Source organism: Narcine bancroftii, chromosome 5 (genome assembly GCF_036971445.1).
Source record: "Narcine bancroftii isolate sNarBan1 chromosome 5, sNarBan1.hap1, whole genome shotgun sequence".
Classification (NCBI taxonomy): domain Eukaryota; kingdom Metazoa; phylum Chordata; class Chondrichthyes; order Torpediniformes; family Narcinidae; genus Narcine; species Narcine bancroftii.
Window position 1 is genome coordinate 91,105,613 of NC_091473.1, and position 21,409 is coordinate 91,127,021.

A 21,409-nucleotide genomic window follows, 5' to 3' on the forward strand; every position below is an offset into this window, starting at 1 on the left:
TGTCCACGTCAGCTGCAGGCTCGTTTGTGGCTGACAAGTCCGATGCGGGACAGGCAGACACGGTTGCAGCGGTTGCAGGGGAAAATTGGTTGGTTGGGGTTGGGTGTTGGGTTTTTCCTCCTTTGTCTTTTGTCAATGAGGTGGGCTCTGCGGTCTTCTTCAAAGGAGGTTGCTGCCCGCCGAACTGTGAGGCGCCAAGATGCACGGTTTGAGGCGATATCAGCCCACTGGCGGTGGTCAATGTGGCAGGCACCAAGAGATTTCTTGAAGCAGTCCTTGTACCTCTTCTTTGGTGCACCTATGTCACGGTGGCCAGTGGAGAGCTCGCCATAGAACACGATCTTGGGAAGGCGATGGTCCTCCATTCTGGAGACGTGACCCACCCAGCGCAGTTGGGTCCTCAGCAGCGTGGACTCGATGCTTGCGGACTCTGCCAGCTCAAGTACTTCGATGTTGGTGATGAAGTCATATCAATGAATGTTGAGGATGGAGCGGAGACAGCGATGATGGAAGTGTTCTAGGTGCCGTAGGTGATGCCAGGAGAGGACCCATGATTTGGAGCCGAACAGGAGTGTGGGTATGACAACGGCTCTGTACACGTTGATCTTTGATATAGTAAAGAATTAAAAACTATTAAAACTACTGAAAAAAATTACAAAAACTAAAAAAATACCCTTAAAACCAACTGCTAATTAGATTTCTGGTGGCTTTCTGGAGCAGAAATGGTTGCACAAGGTCCATGACTGCCCATGGAATTCTTTGGCTTGGCTTCGCGGACGAAGATTTGTGGAGGGGGTAAATGTCCATGTCAGCTGCAGGCTCGTTTGTGGCTGACAAGTCCGATGCGGGACAGGCAGACACAGTTGCAGCGGTTGCAGGGGAAAATTGGTTGGTTGGGGTTGGGTGTTGGGTTTTTCCTCCTTTGCCTTTTGTCAGTGAGGTGGACTCTGCGGTCTTCTTCAAAGGAGGTTGCTGCCCGCCGAACTGTGAGGCGCCAAGATGCACGGTTTGAGGCGATATCAGCCCACTGGCGGTGGTCAATGGGGCAGGCACCAAGAGATTTCTTGAAGCAGTCCTTGTACCTCTTCTTTGGTGCACCTTTGTCACGGTGGCCAGTGGAGAGCTCGCCATAGAACACGATCTTGGGAAGGCGATGGTCCTCCATTCTGGAGACGTGACCCACCCAGCGCAGCTGGATCTTCAGCAGCGTGGACTCGATGCTGTCGACCTCCGCCATCTCGAGTACTTACTGTTTGGAGTAAAGGCCGAAAATTAAAGAGAAAAGCTCAAACAGAATACTGCATTTTCCAGAGGACACCTTCAATGTGAAAATGTCAAATAATTTACCAGGGAACTACAAATTAAAGTAACAGTGACTTTTACTTTCTGCCATTAAATTGAAACCAAGCAAGGGAGCCAAGCAAATAAACTGCCCAGGGTTACTTACCCAATAGAACGCCACCCAGCTTGATTTTAAAACTGCTTTGGTTGGGGACTTTCTCATTCCACAACCCCTGGGGCCCAATTCACATTATGCTAATGATCACCTGACTCTAAATCTGATTTGAACCTGGTCTTACTGAAGTGCAGAAACGTTTCAACGTTAAAGACATCCTCCCAAAGCACATTCGACTTACCTTTAAGCTTCTTTGACCCCCTTCCCAAAACTTCACAAAGACCAACATCTGCTTCCTGCCCAGTACTTCCGATTAACCGGAATTCCGAACATCTGGAAGTTTTTTTGGGTGGTTACATGACATCACGATTTGAAAAAAAAATAGATTTTTTTTTACCCACAGTTTTACAAAGGAGACATTTGTGTTCAGAAGTTACACATTGAAGGAGAGGCTAGCACGGATTATTTATTTATTTATAAATTGTCATTTTTTTTGGGCCATGGGTTACTGCAGCTTTGAGATAAATTGCATTGTGGCATTCTCAGAATTTGAATTGAATACCCTGCTCTCTCTCCCTGTTCGCCCACCTGAGCCGCACTCTCTCCCCGTTTGCCCACCTGAGCCGCACTCCCTCCACGCTCGCCTGCCTGAGTCATGCTCTCTCCCTGCTTGCCCATCCAAGCCGCAATCTCTCCCCACTCACCCGTCGGAGCTGCACTCTCTGTCAAATTCCCTTTCAGTAGCGTCAGTAAAATTCTGATGGAGTACGATCTCTTTGCAATCTCCTACCACTTACAGGTGAAGTGAGATCTCGGGCTCCTGGGCAGGAGCGGGGACCTTGGGCTCCCGGGCAGGATTCACAATTCAAATAAAGTTTCACTTGCTGCTGTTGTTCTGCTGTTAAAAGTAAAGCATGTTTTGGGATATTAGACTGTGGGATACTCCCATTCCTGCATCAACCACATCAAAGGTTAATGTGAGAGTGCAATGTTGTTTGTGGAAAGTAAAGCATATTGACAGGCCAACAGCTAACTGTGCAGCTTGTCTAATGTTTCTATATCACAAATTAAAGAAGACAATGGAAATTATTTTTTTGTAGATAAGTGATTTGAAAATATTGACCAGAGAGGTTTAATTCTTAAGAAGGAGATCTTCCTTTCTGTTTTACATGTCGGTATAAGATCCTGCTGAGAATTCCTGTGATTAATACCTACCTCACTTCAATCACATGCTGATTCATGCTGTGGCAAATGATAATGATTTTTTTTCACAATTGCTTTTCTTTTTTTAATATGTGGATTTTTAAAATTTAAATTCTCAAACAAGCAGATGATCTTTATGTTTTGAAAATGGGAAACTTCAATCTAGATGTGAACTCTTTTTTTTAATTTTTAAAATTTTTCACACTATGAACCATATTAATCAAAATACACACAAACATTTCCCTCTTGAATATATACAGTGTCATTTTCTCCCCTTTTTTCCTCCTCCCTTCCCTCCCTTCCTCCCACCCCCCTCCAAACCCATTAAACATTCAACATATACAATATAATAAACCCATTAAACAATGTCATCACACAATGAAAATAAACAAGAGAATTGTGTCATCTACTTTTACACACTGGGTTAGTTAATTTCATCTTCTTCTCATTCTATCATTTTAGGGGGTGGAGGTCCGCGGTAGGCCCTCTCTGTTGTGTTCCATGTACGGTTCCCAAATTTGTTCAAATAATGTGACTTTATTTTTTAAATTATATGTTATTTTTTCCAATGGAATACATTTATTCATTTCCATGTACCATTTCTGTATTCTCAGACTCTCTTTTGATTCACAAGTTGACATTATACATTTTTTTGCTACAGCTAAGGCTATCATAATGATTCTTTTTTGCGCTTCATCCAGTTTAAGGCCTAATTCTTTACTTCTTATATTACTTAGAAGAAAGATCTCTGGATTTTTTTGGTTTGTTGCTTTTTGTGATTTTATTTAATATCTGATTTAGATCTTCCCAAAATTTTTTCACTTTCTCACTTGCCCAAATTACATGTACTGTTGTTCCCATTTCCTTCTTACAGTGAAAACATCTATTTGATACTGTTGGGTCTCATTTATTTAACTTCTGGGGCGTGGTGTATAGCCTGTGTAACCAATTATATTGTATCATGCATAACCTCGTATTTATTATATTTCTCATAGTTCCGGAGCATAACTTTTCCCATATTTCATTTTTTATCTTTATGTTTAGATCTTTTTCCCACTTTTTTTTGGGTTTACAGCTTATTTCATCATTTTCTTTCTCTTGAAGCTTGATGTACATGTTTGTTATAAATCTTTTAATTATCATTGTGTCTGTAATCACATATTCAAAGTTGCTTCCTTCTGGTAATCTCATTCTGCTTCCCAATTTGTCCTTTAAGTAGGTTTTCAGCTGGTGGTATGCAAACATTGTACCATGAGTTATTCCATATTTGTACTTCATTTGTTCAAATGATAATAAATTATTTCCCAAAAATCAATTTTCTATTCTTTTAATTCCTTTTCTCTCTCATTCTCTAAAGGAAAGGTTATCTATTGTGAAAGGGATTAGTTGATTTTGCATCAATAATAATTTTGGTAGTTGGTAATTTGTTTTTTTCCTTTCTACGTGAATCTTCTTCCAAATGTTGAGTAGATGGTGCAGTACTGGTGAACTTCTATATTGCACCAGTTTTTCATCCCACTTATAAAGTATATGTTCTGGTACCTTCTCCCCTATTTTATCTAGCTCTATGTTGGTCCAATCTGGTTTTTCCCTTGTTTGTTAAAAATCTGATAGATATCTTAATTGTGCTGCTCTATAATAATTTTTAAAGTTTGGTAGCTGCAAACCACCTTGTTTGTACCATTCTGTTCATTTATCTAGCGCTATCCTCAGTTTCCCCCCCTTTCCAAAAGAATTTCCTTATTATTCTCTTTACTTCATTGAAGAATTTCTCTGTTAATGGAATTGGTATCGATTGAAATACGTATTGTATTCCTTGGGAAGATATTCATTTTAATGCAATTTACCCTTCCTATCAGTGTTAGTGGTAAATCTTTCCAATGTTCTAAGTCATCTTGTAATTTCTTCATTAATGGCTGATAATTTAATTTTTATAGATAGCTTAGATTATTATCTAGTCTAATACCTTGGTATCGGATTGCTTGTGTTTGCCATTTAAATGGTGATTCTTTTCTAAACTCTGTGTAATCCGCATTATTCATTGCCATCGCTTCACTTTTATTTGCGTTGATCTTGTACCCTGATATTTCTCCATATTCCTTCAATTTCTTATGTAATTCTTTTATTGATAATTCTGGTTCTGTTAAGTATACTATGATGTCATCTGCAAATAAACTGATTTTATATTCCTTCTCTTTTATTTTTATTCCTTTTATTTTATTTTCTGCTCTTATCAGTTCTGCCAAAGGTTCTATTGCTAAAGCGAACAGTGAGGGAGATAGTGGACATCCCTGCCTAGTTGACCTGCTTTATTTAAATTGGTTCGATATATATCCATTTACTGTCACCTTCGTCATTGGTCCCTTACATAATGCTTTAATCCAATTAATATATTTCTCTGCTAGGTTGAACCTCTGTAATACTTTGAATAAATAATTCCATTCTACCCTGTCAAAGGCTTTCTCTGTGTCTAAAGCAACAGCCACTGTTGGCGTCTTATTTCCTTGTACTGCATGGATTAAGTTAATAAACTTACAGACATTGTCCGTTGTTCGTCTTTTCTTAATAAATCCAGTTTGATCTAGTTTTACTATTTTTGGTGCACAGTCAGCCAATCTGTTTGCTAATAGTTTTGCTATTATCTTATAATCTGAGTTAAGTAGAGATATTGGTCTATATGATGCTAGTGTTAGTGGATCTTTCCCTGTCTTAGGTATTACTGTAATTATTGCTGTTTTACATGAATCTGGCAAGTTTTGTGTTTCTTCTATCTGGTTCATTACTTCCAGGAGAGGAGGAATTAATAACTTTAAATGTTTTATAGAATTCTATTGGGAGTCCATCCTCTCCAGGCATTTTATTGGATGTGGACACTTGAGGGTCAGAATAATAATTCTATTCTGCACTGCTTCCAAATCTCCACCACCTTGCATTCCGATTTGCACTCCTGAACATATTTATGTAAGAGGGAAAGTGACTTCAATTACACAAAGCAATCTTTTCATATTTCTTGTTTTTCACAGCAAGTAAATTTTGGTGCAGAGCTCGGAAAACTTTGTATTCCACGGCGTAATCACATTTGTGGCTATTGTAGTTATGCATTTCTTATTATTGTTATTTAATGTAGTATTGTTCATCTTTATTGCTGGCACATGTAATCCAATCTATTTACATCACAGATGAGAGGGATAAAGAATGAAAAAAAATTACATGTCACCTGCCTTTGTCGACCTCAGGATGTCTCATTGCATCTCACCCATTGAGGTACTCCTGAAAATGTGTCAGCTGTAGGAAATCCAAGATAAAAACAAATTTTCGACTGGTCAAGCAGCACCTGTGCTAAAAGAAAGAGCTATTGATTTGGATTGACTACTTTTCGTCAGTCTTTCACCAAGTTGATGGTCTTCCAACAGTTCTGGATGTCCGTCTCTGCATGCGACGCCGGGAACAGCCCATAAAACAGTCTTCTGTCATGTTGCTGCTGAGAATGATCTGTGACAAGGACCCTTGTATCCTTCTCCAAACACTCTTAGCAAATCTGCACTCCACAAAGAGGTAGACAGATAACTGTCTCCAGGCTACTGCAGTCATCTTGGGGATAAGGTGGATTGTTGTTAATGTTCCATTAGTACAGGAAGGATCTGACCATGAAGACTCCTCTCTCTACCAGCCAGGCTAATTCCTGGTGCTTGTTCATGAGCACTGGCAAAGAAACATTCCACCAGATCACCTGAACGATCTGCTCAGGGAACCACCACACTGTGTCCGTTAAGTCTTCATCTCTCATGTCCACAGAATGTTCCATGCTGACCACTGTCTGATGGACTTGTGATTCCTCATCCTTCTAAACTCCAACGAGTGTAATACCAGCCTACTCAATTTCTCAGAAACCAACCCCCTCATTTCCAGTATCAACCTGTTGAACCTCCTCTGCACTGCCCCCAGTGCCAGTATATCCTTTCTTATTGGTCTGACATTTCCGCTAAGCCCGCCACTGAGGAATTCAGGCCATTCTGTTTCCATTTCTTCTGAAATGGACTGCTTTATAGTAGGGTTTTCTGGGAGGCTCTTAAAACAATGCTCTTTTTTATTTGCAGTGCTTAGTATATTGAACCTGCTTGTGAAAGCTACTGAGCTGCAGGTATCCTCTCTTGACAATAACTACTGGGTTTGTTGATAATTGATTGCAATGATGAAAAGAGACATTCTTTTTAAAGAATGCAACTCTGGAGAGGACAGAGAGAAAAAAGCAGGACAAACAATGACTGGGATTTCAGTCAGAGTACCTGCTGATAAGCAATGACAGTGGAAGAAAAAAAAACGATGGGCTGTCATGCAGGGGAGATTAGATGGTACCTGTGGCCGATTGGTCATCTGCTTGTTTGTTTTGTGTTTCCATGGTGTAAACCATTGGCTGGAGATTGATCTTCTTTAATTGATTAAATATTGTAAATAGGGAAGGAAAGGAATCAATTGACCATGCAAAGCTGCTCTCACACACAGTGAGTTCTTTTCTCTCCATGCTCCCAGTAGTACACTGAATATATGCAGTTGACCATCGAGACACAGTAGTTAATTAGCCTCACAATGATGACATTATTAAGTGATTTGCACATCTAACAAGGGCCTGACAAGAATGACATTTTGTTTTCCATAGAAAGTATAGATGCTCATGAGCTCTGCATTGAAATTATATCACATTAGTCCTTTGACATTTACTTTTATAAACAATTTGGGTAAGACTTTTGGTACCATTTATTTATTATGACAGACAAAAGGCACTTGTACACAGCCACTAGTAAAACACAAAATTCTGTGAACACTGTGGTTGAAGTAAAAACACACTATTCTGGAGAGACTCAGCAGGTCAAACAGTGTCCTTGATGCAGCAAAGGCAGAGATACAGAACTGATGTTTCGGGCTTGAGCCCGAACTTTAATGAAGGGCTCAAGCCTGAAATGTGGGTTATGCATCTCTGCCTTTGCAACATAAAGGACACTGTTTGACCTACTGGAGTCTCTCCAGCATTGTGTGTTTTTACTTTCTTTCTTTCTTGGGCTTGGCTTCGCGGACGAAGATTTATGGAGGGGTATGTCCACGTCTGCTGCAGGCTCGTTGGTGAATGACAAGTCTGATGCGGGACAGGCAGACACGGTTGCAGCGGTTGCAGGGGAAAATTGGTTGGTTGGGGTTGGGTGTTGGGTTTTTCCTCCTTTGTCTTTTGCCAGTGAGGTGGGCTCTGCGGTCTTCTTCAAAGGAGGTTGCTGCCCGCCGAACTATGAGGCGCCAAGATGCACGGTTGGAGGCGAGATCAGCCCACTGGCGGTGGTCAATGTGGCAGGCACCAAGAGATTTCTTTAGGCAGTCCTTGTACCTCTTCTTTGCTGCACCTCTGTCTCGGTGGCCAGTGGAGAGCTTGTCATAGAACACAATCTTGGGAAGGTGATGGTCCTCCATTCTGGAGACGTGACCCACCCAGCGCAGTTGGGTCTTCAGCAGCATGGATTCGATGCTTGCGGTCTCTGCCAGCTCGAGTACTTCGATGTTGGTGATGAAGTCACTCCAATGAATGTTGAGGATGGAGCGGAGACAGCGCTGATGGAAGCATTCTAGGAGCCGTAGGTGATGCCGGTAAAGGACCCATGATTCGGAGCCGAACAGGAGTGTGGGTATGACAACGGCTCTGTACACGCTGATCTTTGTGTGTTTCTTCAGGTGGTTGTTTTTCCAGACTCTTTTGTGTAGTCTTCCAAAGGCGCTATTTGCCTTGGCGAGTCTGTTGTCTATCTCTTTGTCGATCCTTGCATCAGATGAAATGGTGCAGCCGAGGTAGGTAAACTGGTTGACCGTTTTGACTTCTGTGTGCCCGATGGAGATGTGGGGGGGGGGGGGGGTGGCTAGTGGTCATGGTTGGGAGCTGGCTGATGGAGACCTCAGTTTTCTTCAGGCTGACTTCCAGGCCAAACATTTTGGCAGTTTCCGCAAAACAGGATGTCATGCGCTGGAGAATTCCAACCTGTAATTTTTCCACTCATACCCCTACACATTTTTACGGACCGGCTGCAGTGTAAATTGACCGCTGCCTCTCCATAAGAAACAGGCCTAATGAATACTCCTCCAACAAACTCTGCGACACAGGAAAGCTGTGTAAAAGTGCCCCTATGTAAACGACCACATTGCCACATAAGTATGCTGATTTTTTTCAGGATCATTTCAAAGTTTCTGTGTGAAAATGTCCATAGCCAGGGGCTCAGTAGGAAAGTGTGACCCAGGCTGGCAGTGAGCTGCACAGGTTCAGAAAGGTTGCAGGTTCCACTCATAGTTTGTGTCAAAATAGCTTATTTCAGTCACAGAAGCAGAATAATTGTCAATGATCTCAACATCAACAGGCTGAGGAGGGGAGCAGAATTACATGAATATCCCACTTAGATGTCTAGCTTGCTGGAGTTAATTATTAAAATAATTAGTTAAAATATACTTTTGAGTGGCTTTGTATGAAGTTAAGACATCAATCCACAATGATGCACCTCGCTGAACAATCTCGATCGTTGCTGCCATGGCCTAAATAATTTCACAGTGGGAACGGCTGTCATCCATTACAATACATTCCAGTTTGTTGGTGCTTACAGGAGGCAATGGGAGGGGTAGAGGAGACGTATGCCATTTAGTACTTGTATAGAGTGAAAGAAATGTCAAAATAGAGATCATGTAGAAGAGAGGTGTGGAGAATTGATAATAGCCTCAATTATATGTGTGCCTTCGGGGTTGGCAGAGTAGAAATCAGAGTATGATTGCGCATCATTGCCAGATGTTATGAGTAGGTTGTAACTATTTCATTCATAAATGGATCTGCATATTTTATGTTTTACTTAAAATGTTTTTGTGCTTTTTCTATTAATTTGGATTCTGTTCCTTTCAAGTGAAGCTTATTCTTCAAACAAACAAAGAAGAGTCAGAGAGGAGTAAAATACAAGAGTCTGCAGACACTAAAAATACAATGTTGAAGAAACTCAGCAGGTTAAACTTTATGGAGCAAAGATAGATACATAACCAACATTTCGGGCTTGAACCCTTCTTCAGGACACAATAATATATAAAAAAAAGTATACCTTGATGAAGGGCTCAACCCAAAAGGTTAGTTATAAAAGCAAGAGTTATCTGTGTCTGTGGATAAGTTTCGAGTAGACATGACTTCCATCAAATCACTCTGTATACCTCCACAGTTTGGGTGTTGGCTTAGACTCCGTTGATTGAACACTTGCCTCTGAGTCAGAAGGTTTATGGGTTCAAAGTTCAAATTTACTGGCAGAGTATACACATGTTATGACATACAACCCTGAGATACTTTTTCCTGCGGGCTGATGAACGGTGACTCTCCATAGACTGCAGAAACGCATTTAACCTTTCTTTTTAAACACCCACCTTCCAAACTGCTTTCACTACCATCAGCCACATGCAGATTTCTTCTCAATGACCAGCTGCTGATTTGCATAATGATCTTCAAATTTCTTGGGGAAAGCTGAGTCAAACCAGCTGGAATGCAGAGGCCTCAAAGGGCCAACCCACCACCAAGGTCAAGGCCAGAAACATGACGTGAGGGCCGGGATTCAAACCTAACTGGAGTGCAGAGGACTGAGACCTCCCCTACCGTCCATACTACTGGTGAATGTCCAATCATAGAAAATGAAATAGAAGACCTCAGGGCAAGGATGTTTTATCAGAGACAGGTGAGAGAAATCTCAGTTGTATGCTGTACCGAAACCTGGCTAACAGAGAATACACCGGACACCGCAATATGACCAGAGGATTTCACCATTCACAGACTGTGTCTGAACTCCGTTTCTGGCAAAGAGATGGAGTGGCGTGTGCTTTTTAGTTAATACTATCTGGTGCACAGACATTGGCGTCATGTCGGCCTCCTGCTCCATTGCTTCAGAGCAAATTTTGATTAAATGCAAACCCTTCTAACTACCCTGAGAGTTCTCATCAGTGATTCTCATCAGAGTTTACATCCCTCCCAATGCTGAATACAAACAGGCGCTTGTGTCGCCAAATGATGTGGTCAGTAAAAGAGGTGGTCCACCCGATACTCTACAAATCATAGTCTGTGACTTTAACCAGACCTGTCTCAAGAAAACCCTACCCAATTACCATCACCACATAACCAGAGGTCCCAGCACATTTGATCACTGTTACACCAGGATAAGGAAGGCCTACCATTCTTGGCAAGTTAAACCACCTGGCTATGCTCCTGCCTTCATACAAACAGAGCCTATAAAGAGAAACCTCAGAGATCAGGACAGACAGAAGGTAGTTGCGGGAGGCAGAAGAATGGTTACAGGACTGCCTCGAGTCAGTGGATTCAAGAACTCTACTGAAGATCAGAGTGATTACTCCAGGGCCATCACAGACTTTATCAAAGTGGCTGTGGATGTTGTGCCCCCACCGAATTCTTTAGGGTTTTCTCAACCAGAACCCCTGGATGAACAATGAAATCTGGAACCTGCTGAGAGCTAGATTACAGGAATTTAAATGCAGGGACCTAGATCACTGCATACGGAACAGGTACAACTTATGAAAAGCCATATCCCGGGTGCAGTGGAGAACATGAACGAGAATTGAAACAACGAAGGATAGTTGACAACTGTGCAAGGACCTAAATGACATAACCATAGAACATTACAGCACAGAAAGAGGCCTCTTCGGCCCTTCTAGTCTGTGCCGAACCATGTTTTCTTGCCTAGTTGCACTGATCTGAACCCAGCCTATAGCCCTCCATACCTCTCTCATCCATGTACCTGTTCAAATTTTTCTTAAATGTTAAAACTGAGTCTGCATTCACCACTTAAGCTGGAAGCTTCTTCCATAACCCCACCACTCTCTCTGAGAAGAAGTTCCCCCCTCATGTTCCCCCCTCAACTTTTCCCCTTTCACCCTTAACCCATGTCCTCTGGTTTGTATTTCAGGTACCCTCAGTGGAAAAAACCTATCTACATTTACTCTGTCTATCCCCCTCATCATTTTAAATACCTCTATCAAATCTCCCCTCATTCTTCTACACTCCAGGGAATAAAATCCTAACCTGTTTAACTTTTCCCTGAAACTCAGTTCCTGATGTCTGCGCAACATCCTAGTAAATCTTCTCTGCACTCTTTCTATCTTATTGATATTGTTCCTGTAGTTAGGTGGCCAAAATTGCACACAATGCTCTACATTTGGCCTCATTAATGTCTTGTACAACTTTACCATAACATCCCAATTCCTGTACTCAATACTTTGATTTATGAAGGCCAATATAGCAAAAGCTCTGTTGACAACCTTATCCAGCTGTGATGCTATTTCAAGGAATTATGTATCTATATTCCCAGATCCCTCTGTTCCACCACACTCCTCAGTGCCCTACCATTTACCATGTATGTCCTTTCTTGGTTTGTCCTTCCACTTGTTTGCATTAAATTCCACCTGTCATTTTTCAGCCCATTTTCCCAGCTGGTACAGATCCCTCTGCAAGCTTTGATAATCTTCTTCGCTGTCCACAATACCTCCAATCTTAGTGTTATTTGCAAACTTGCTGATCCAATTTACCTCATTATCATCCAGATCATTGATATAGATGACAGACATCAATGCTCTCAGCACCAATCCCTGAGTCACGGGCCTCCAATCTGAGAAGCAGTCATCCACCACTACTCCCTGGCTTCTCTCATTCAGCTATTGTTGAATCCAGTTCACTACTTCACCATGAATACCCAGCATCTGAACCTTCCTGACTAACCTCCCATGCAGGTCTTTGTCAAAGGCCTTAGTTGAGTCCATGTAGATAACATCCATAGCCTTTCTTTCATCAACTTTCCTGGTAACCTCCTCAAAAAACTATAAGATTGGTTAAACACAACCAACCATGCACAAAGCCATGTTGACTATCCCTAATCAGTCCATGATTATCCAAATAATTGTATATCAGATCTCTTAGAAAATCTTCCAATAATTTACCTTCTGCTGACATCAGGCTCACCGGCCTATAATTTCAAGGGTTTCTTTTGGAGCCTTTTATAAACAATGGAACAACATGAACTTCCCTCCAATCCTCTTGCACCATACCTGTGGCTAAGGACATTTTAAATATTTCTGCCAGAGCCCCTGCAATTTCTACACTAGCCTCCCTCAAGTTCTGAGGGAATATCTTGTCAGGCCCTAGGTATTTATCCACCCTTGTTAATAATAGGCTACATGGAATGCTGGCATCGGAGAGCAACAGTAATCATCAAGGTTCCACACCACTCAGGACATGCGCTATTCTCGTTGCTGCTATCAGGAAAAAGGTATAGGTGCCACAAGACACATACCACAAGGTTCAGGAACACTTGCTACCTCATCAGACTCCTAATGTGTGCATAAGGCAGCACCAAAGTTGTCATCAATGTAGCAGAGGAATAGTTGAGGGCCTTTGCCTGTGTGAGCTTGTAGCATGGATTGCTCCATGTCGCCAACAAAAAGGCAGGCAGAGCTGAGGCCCATGCGGGTAACCATGGCTACTGCTTTGAAGAGGAGAAAAATAGGTAAGTCAAAGGAGTAATTTTCTGCCCACCCATGATGAGCTCGTTGACTTTATCCACTTTGCTCCCACCTTCCACCTCAATTCAAATTCATTTGGTCCATCTCTAGCAACACTCTCCCTTTCCTCGATCTCTCTCTCTCTCTCTCTCTCTCTCTCTCTCTCTCTCTCTCTCTCTCTCTCTCCATCTCAGGAAACAAACTCTCTATAGACATCTATAAACCCATCAATTCCCACAGCTACCTCGACTACACCTCTTCCCACCCAGTCCCCTGTAAGGATTCTATTCCATTCTTTCAATTCCTTTGTCTCTGTCACATCTGCACCCAGGATGAGGACTTCCATGTCAGATCTTCAGAGATATCCTCCTCCTTCAAATAATGAGGCTTTCCCTCTACCACCATCAACTTAGCCCTCACCCGCATATTCTCCATTACCTGTACTTCTGCCCTATTCCCCTCTGCTCACACACACAAGGACATGATTCTTCTTGTCTTCACTTACTACTCCACCAGCCTCTGCATCCAACACATCCTCCTCCACCATTTCTGAAAACTATTACATCATCCCACCACTAGACATATCTTCCCCTTTCCTCCCCTCTCCGTCTACCACAGGGATCGCTCCATTCCTCTCCACCAATCATCCCCTTGATACCTACCCCTGTGACCACTTGTGCCCACACCTCCTCCCTCACCACCTTTCGGGGCCCCAAACAATTCTTCCAAGTGAAGCAACATTTAATTTATGAATCTGCAGGGGTTATCTTCTGCATCCGGTGCTCCCATTGTGGTCTCCTCTATACTGTAGAGCACCTTGATGCTGTCTGCTGCAATAGCTCCCAGTGGCCATCCATTTCAATTACCCATCCTATTCCCTTGCTGACATGTCTGTCCATGGTCTCGTACTGCCAGACTGAGACCACCCACAAATTGGAGGAAGAAAGAACACTTCATTTTCCAACTGGCACCCTCCAACCAAATGGTATTAATAGTGACTTCTTTGGCTTTTGTTAACCCACTCCCTCCTCCCCCCCCCCAACATCTTTCCCTGTCGCCTTCCCCCAGCTCTCTCTCTCTCTCTCCCTCCCTTTTTCCTGTCTCTTTTCACACAGACACAATCAATTCTCACCTCTCCACTTATCAATGAACAACTTTTGTTGGTCTGGATTCCTCCCCCAGCCAGCATTGTCTGTATTCTGAGATTTCCTGATTTTGCTTATTCTGCTTATATCTTGAAGAATGGGCCAGGCCCAAAACATCGACAATATATTTTTGTCTCCTATGGATACTGAAAAGACCAGCTGAGTTCCTCCATCATTTCGCCATGTTTTTACCTCAATCACAGCATCTGCAGACTTTTATGTTTCACTCGATATAATTTCTAAGGAGCTATATTTTTATATATAAAGAAATCATTTGAAATGTCTGACCAGTTAAATCAGTACAATATCTGAAAAATTCCCTACTGTAGATCTTGAAGCCACCCTTCTCTAATTCGAGCAAATTATCCTTCCTCCTCCTACTCCTGTACATTGTGGGCTTTACTCTAGTTCTTTCATGAAGGAAGGCAACAAATTACTGACCATTGTATGAGCCACCAGTTGGTTGGTTGCATGGGTATAGTTTTATCTGGGAATAATAGGACTTGATATTCAAGTTTCTTTTTTGCGTTACTTCAGATTGCAGTCCCTTATCCCCTCTCACCTTTAATTCATTCATGGAATGTGGCATCGTTTGAGAATCTTGAATAGATAGATGAGGAAAAGACAGAAGTGCCAAGCATGGAGTACCAGCATTTTTACCCAGAAGCCATGAAGGGATGGTGGAGTGCTTCGATGGTGCAGATTAGTATGATGTGACATTTGCACCAGGTGATGCTCTTTGCCTTTGTTGCTTTATATAATGTTTTCTTTAGAGTTTTGGAAGTATCTATAGAAACAGAAACAGTTTGTGTTTTGGGCCTGTGATTCTTCATCAGAAATTATGATCTTCAAGATTGACTTTTTATACTTTTCACAATACTATTTATGGTAATAGCTAGAAAATGGTTAAAGCTACACTAAATGTATAAATGCTAGGTGCCATGGGAATTTTATCAAGGAATTAGAACCACAGGACAATTATAGCACAGAAACAGGTCACCTCAGCACCCCTCGTCTGTGCCGAACCGTTTTTCCTTGTCCCACTGACCTGCACCCTTCCCATAGCCCTTCATACTGCTCCCATCTATGTACCTGTCCAAATTCTTCTTAAATATTAAAATTGAACCTGTATTTCCCACATCAGCTGGAAGCTTGTTCCACACCCCCACCACTCTCTGTGTGAAAAAGTTCCCCCTCATGTTTCCCCTAAATCTTTTCCCTTTCAGTCTTAACCCACATTCTCTGGTTTGTATCTTACCCATCCTCAGTGGAAAAAGCCTATGTGCATTTACTCTGTCTATTCCCCCTCATAATTTTAAATACCTCTATTAAATTTCCCCTCATTTTTCTACACTCCAAGAAATAAAGTCCTAACCTGTTTAACCTTTTCCCTGTCACTCAGTTCCTGAATTCTGGGCAACATCCTAGTAAATCTTCTCTGCACTCTTTCCATCTTATTGATATCTTTCCTGTAGTTAGGACACCAAAAATTCACATAATACTCCAAATCTGGCCTCACCAATGTCTTATACAACTTTAACATAACATCCCAACTCCTATACTCAATACTTTAATTTATGAAGGCCAATATTCCAAAAGGTCTCTTTATAACTCTATCCACCTGTGATACCACTTTCAGGGAATTATGTATCTATATTCCCAGGTCTCTCTGTTCTACCGCACTCCTTAGTGCCCTACCATTTACCGTGTATGTCCTTTCTTGGTTTGTCCTTCCAAAATGCAACACTTCACACTTGTTTGCATTAAATTTCATCTGCTATTTTTCAGCCCATTTTCCCAGCTGGTTCAGATTCCTCTGCAAGCTTTGAAAACCTTCTTTGTTATCCACAATCTTAGTGTCATCTGCAAACTTGCTGATCCAAGTTACCGCATTGTCATCCAGACCATTGATATAGATGACAAACATCAGTGGTCCCAGCACCGATCCTTGAGTCACAGGCCTCCAGTCTGAGAAGCAATCATCCACCACTACTCACTGGCTTCTCCTGTCTAGCCATGGTCGAAACCAGTTCACTACTGCACCATGAATACCCAGCATCTGAATCTTCCTGACTAACCTCCCATGCGGGAATTTGTCAAAGGCCTTAGTTGAGTCCATGTAAACAATATCCACAGGCTTTCCTTCATTAACTTTCCAGGTAACCTCCTTGAAAAACTGTATCAGATTGGTTAAGCATGATCTGACAAGCACAAAGTCATGTTAACTACCCCCTAATCATTCTCTGGTGATCCAAATAATTGTATATCCGATCTCTTAGAAGATCTTCAATATTAACCTACCACTAACATCAGGCTCACTGGCCTCTAATTTCCAGGATTACTTTTGAAGCCTTTTTTAAACAATGGAACAAGGTGAGTTCCACTCCAATCCACTGACACCACACTGTGGCTAGGGACATTTTAAATTTTTTGCCAGTATCCCTGCATTTTCTAAACTAGCCTTCCTCAAGGTCCAAGGGAATATCTTGTCAGGCCCTGTAGATTTATCCACCTTTATTTGCTTTAAGACAGCAAGCACTTCCTTCTCTTTAATCTGTTTAGGTTGCATGATCTCACAGCTTGTTTTACTTACTTCCTACGACTCTATGCCCGTACATGTACATTTATTGAAGGATAAAGCAGCCCACCCCGGTTACAACCCAACATGTTATGTGCAAGGTTCAGTGGTTTTTGTTTGGCAATGTCCCAAAATGCACAGGGTATCTTCACTTGGAATCTAGCATTAGCCTCTTAATCTTGGTGGTGGTGTGTTGACTGCAGATGCATTTGTTGAAGAGTTGTGAAGGGTCTATTTTTTTTATTGGAGGTGTATGGATGAGTTTTCTCTGAACATATTTTTAAAGATTGTGAAACACAAAGTACCAGGGGTTGACAATCTAATTAAATGCTTTGATAAGGTTTTGATGAAATTTATGAAACTTACTTTTATCTGAGTAGTTCTCAAAGGCAAAGGTGTTCCATGTTTAATACCATGGATGGAGTGAGTACTAAAGTGCTGGACTAACTAGCATGTTCAGATTATATCAGCATCTGAAAAGTCATTGACATGAAACATTGGCTCTGTCCTCCCTCTACTGATGCTGCTTGACCTTCTGAGGAACCCCAGCATTTTTTTTTAGCCCCGTAGTAGGTACTTCAGTGGGTCATGTGAGGGCACCAGCAATTGATTTGGGCTTTGGGACTGTAGGTGATAGACTGCTATGTCTCTATTTTACTGCTCTACTGTGTCACGATTAGCCTAGCAGTTGGTGCAATGCTGTTAGCCTAGCAGTTGGTGCAATGCTGTTACAGTCCCAGCGATCAGGGCTGGAGTTCAAATCCCGCGCTATCTCCAAGAAGTTTGTACATTCTCCCTGTGTCTGCATGGGTTTCTTCCGGGGGCTCCCACCTTTCAAAACGTACAGAGGTTGTGGGTTAATTAGGCGTAATTGGGCAGCATGGGCTCGTTGGCTAAAATGGCCGTCTGTCTAAAATAAATTAAAATTATATTAAATTAAAGTCTCCTCAAAGTATGCCCAATTTGAAGAGGTTCTCCTGCTCCTTTCGATAGAGTTCTGTGATGTCCTTCTCTCACTATTCAGCCCTCCCTCTCACTTCTATGTACTGGCTATGTCCTGCCTGCATCTCAATTCTGTTGCTGGATCTCAGCTCAATGCTGACAATCCCTCTGCCACAACAGATGTTGCTTGACATGCAGTAGTTTCTTTTTCTCTGGTGTCTTCAATTCTCAACATCCAAACTACCCTTCCTTCCTTTTTTGCCTCAATTTGCATCTTCTGCTCCTCTCCCTGGTTTTCTGGCTGAGGTGACTGTGTGGTGGTCCACCACCAGCCTACTGCAGGGGGCAACCTCTGTACCTGCAGGAGTGTAAGGAGACAGGATAACACCTGGCCGGCTGCCAATCAGTCGGCCTGAATGGATCAAGCCCCACCCAGTCGGGTGTCAGTCACCCTCCAGGCTTTAAGCCTGTGCTGGCCTCCCGAGGCCTCGGACTGAGTTGCTCAGCCACAGTCACCCTGGCTCTGTGGAGGTTTTTGTGGATTAAAGCCTCTTGTTCAGTCTTTACCTTGCGTGTGTCTGATTCTGGCCAACAGCGCACCACAGGCTGTAACAGGAATGCTGTCACGTGCCCATTTCAATCATTTGCTATTATCCTCACAACTGGAGCCAGTGCTCTCCTCACTCATTCAGTTTCTGATTAGTACTTGAAGATAATTGATCAGTTCAAATAATGCCTGTAGTATACTTAGCTTTAATTTTGCTTCTTCTGTGTGTTTGCTTAAAATCACTCATCTCTGTGGGACCTCATGATCTGCATTCAGCACTGAACCGTCATGATGTTTCATTATTCATTTGGTCAAACAGTTCAACAATTTTTTTGAATTAATACCCAGTTTAGCTTTATTAAGTCTAAGAAGAACGATGGATATGAAATTTTTACAATGATAACATCCCTGTGTTTCCAATTAACCACAGTAATGAGGTTTGCGCCAGCCATTTGCTAACATGTAACAGTGTGTGCTTGATTTGTTTCCCTTTTGTCAGCTTTTGTTTGAGAGGAGTAGTTGAACTCTTTAAATGGCAGTCAAATTCTGGAAGCTTGCATGTCCTGAAGCTAATCACGCTTGTTTGTTTTCAGTTTATACTGGAAATAATTTTGGCAGCATTATGAATAAATTTACTGTTATTCCTGAACTAATCAAATAAAAATCAAAAGCCTGACTAATTGTGTATACATTTTGCAAACAAAAATCTTTGTGTTGACTCTGTGACAGCCAGTGGGATAATGCAGTTTAGGTTGTTGTCTCTTTATGGTTGACTCTGCTTCATTTATGGTGTAGCATGGAAGAAGGTCTGCGATAGCTGGCTGTGCAAAACCATAAGAGTCAAAGATCGAGAGACAAGAAAACAGGCCCTTCAGCCCTCTGTATCAACAACCTGAGTCTGTATAAGCATCTTTAATGGAAGAAAATGTCCCAGAGTTATGCAGAAATTTATAATTGAACAAAGCTGGACACTGATGAGAAAAAGGTTGGCCAAAGAGTTTTTCAAACAGTGAAGTCTTAGTGATTTCTATGTTTGGATTGTTCTGTTCTTCGAAAGTGCCCGAAGTTTGTCATTTCTCCCTATCGTTCTGGATGTCATTAACCACGCCAATTATTTACTGTGTGGGTTGTGGGAATAAGATAGTGAGGGAGCACAACAGTCTCAGACATATGTGGTAGTTTTTACACAACAGACAAGTTATTTCCTCTTCTCCCGCTCCCACTCTCCATTTCTGGGGAATGTAGAAATTAATTTGATTGCGCGGCTCTCCATGTAAAATCTGGGCAATTTTCTCGCCACCTCTTTCCTAATCTTGTGAAACCAATTGACTGTTCCCTCTAATGTGGCAGAAAAGAGAACCAATTAATTCAGATTAATCCGGAAATTGGTTCCTGATCACAGTGTTCCTTTCTGCTGATGTTCTCAATAAACTAAGGAGAGGTTTTTTTTTTAACCTTGCTCCCTCCTTCCATCCCCATTCATAGCCATTAAAACTGACCACTAAAGTTGGATATTTCCAGCTGGGATGTGATCTAAAGGAACAGCCATTGGCTGCAGGGTGCAGTTAATCCTCGTCCAGTTGCAGGTTTGAACGGCAGGTGGCTTATAGTTAACATCAACCTTAGAAGAGAAATCATTCCCTCAAAAATGGCCTATCTTTTGAGTTTTATTTTAAATTGCACAAAAAAAACAACTTTGATGATTATAGAAGAGTCATGTTAATTTTGCAACTGTTAAAATTAATTGGAACATAAAGTCCAGATGAACAAATAATGAGGAGTTTGTATTTGATGATAAATGTTTCTATTTGCCATCTGATTTACACTTTCAGGTTTCATTGCTTACTGTTGACAGTGTCCCACACTCTTCATCTTCTAACTATTAAAGTTTACATACTTAGGATTACTATTTAGGTTCAAGGCTGAAATTGAAGGATTTTTGGGCAGTGAGAAAGTGTGTAATGGAGATATGAGGGTCAGCCAGTGGAACATGTTCAAGGAGCTTCAAAGATGATTGCTGTTGCAATTCCATGAATTCCTAACTTGGCATAAAAAATTATCCAATTGAATCTGTTGGTGCTGAAGGAACCATGTATCAGTTCATTTGTCACCTCAAGGTGAATTCAAGTCAATTCAGCACCAACAGGGACTGTTTTAAAATGTCTTCCTGTATAAATACTGTTGAAATGAGTGTACAAGAGAGTAGAATCAAAGAACCATAGAACACATAAACGGGCCCTTCAGCCCCCCTAGTTTGTGCTGCGCTATTATTCTGCCATCCCACTGATCTGCACCCAGACCATATGCCTTCATACCCCTCCCATCCATGTACCTATCAAATTTTTAAATGTCAAAATTAAGTGTGCATTTATCATTTCAGCAGGCAACTTATTTCACACTCCCACCGCTCTGTGAGTGAAGAAGTTCCTCCTAATGTTCCTTTTAAACTTTTTCCCTTTCATTCTTAACCCATGCCCTCTAGTTTTTATCTCAACTAATCTCAGTGGAAAAAGCCTGCTTGCATTTACTCCATCTATATCCATCATAATTTTGTATGCCTCTATCAAATTTTCCCTCATTCTTCTATGCTCCAGGGCATAAAGTCTTAACCTACTTAACCTTTCCTTGTAACTTAATTCTTCAATTCTCAGCAACATTCTTGTAAATGTCTTCTGCACTCTTTCAATCTTATTGATATCTTTCCTGTAGTTAGGTGACCAAAACTGCACACAATATTCCAAATTTGGCTTCACCAATGTCTTCTACAATTTCTCCATAATATCCCAAATCCTATATTCAAACTCTGATTTATGAAGGCCAATGTGCCAGAAGCTCTATTTACGACCATATTGACCTGTGATGTCACTTTCAGGGAATTATGTTTCTGTACTTTCAGATCCCTCTGTTCTACCACACTACTAAGTGCCCTACTGTTTACCGTGTATGTCCTACCTCTCACTTGTCTGCATTAAGTTCCATCTGCCATTTTGCAGCCTATTTTTCCAACTAGTCTGGATCCCTTTGAAAGCTTTTAAAGCCTTCCT

The 21,409-nt window shown here is 41.7% G+C and overlaps 1 protein-coding gene across 1 annotated transcript in view; it reads left to right on the top strand.

Moving 5' to 3' along the window:
• The window catches only part of ror1 (receptor tyrosine kinase-like orphan receptor 1), a 327,496-nt gene that overhangs the window by 146,852 nt on the left and 159,235 nt on the right, over window positions 1–21,409 (top strand). The gene's annotated exons all lie outside the window — the stretch shown is intronic.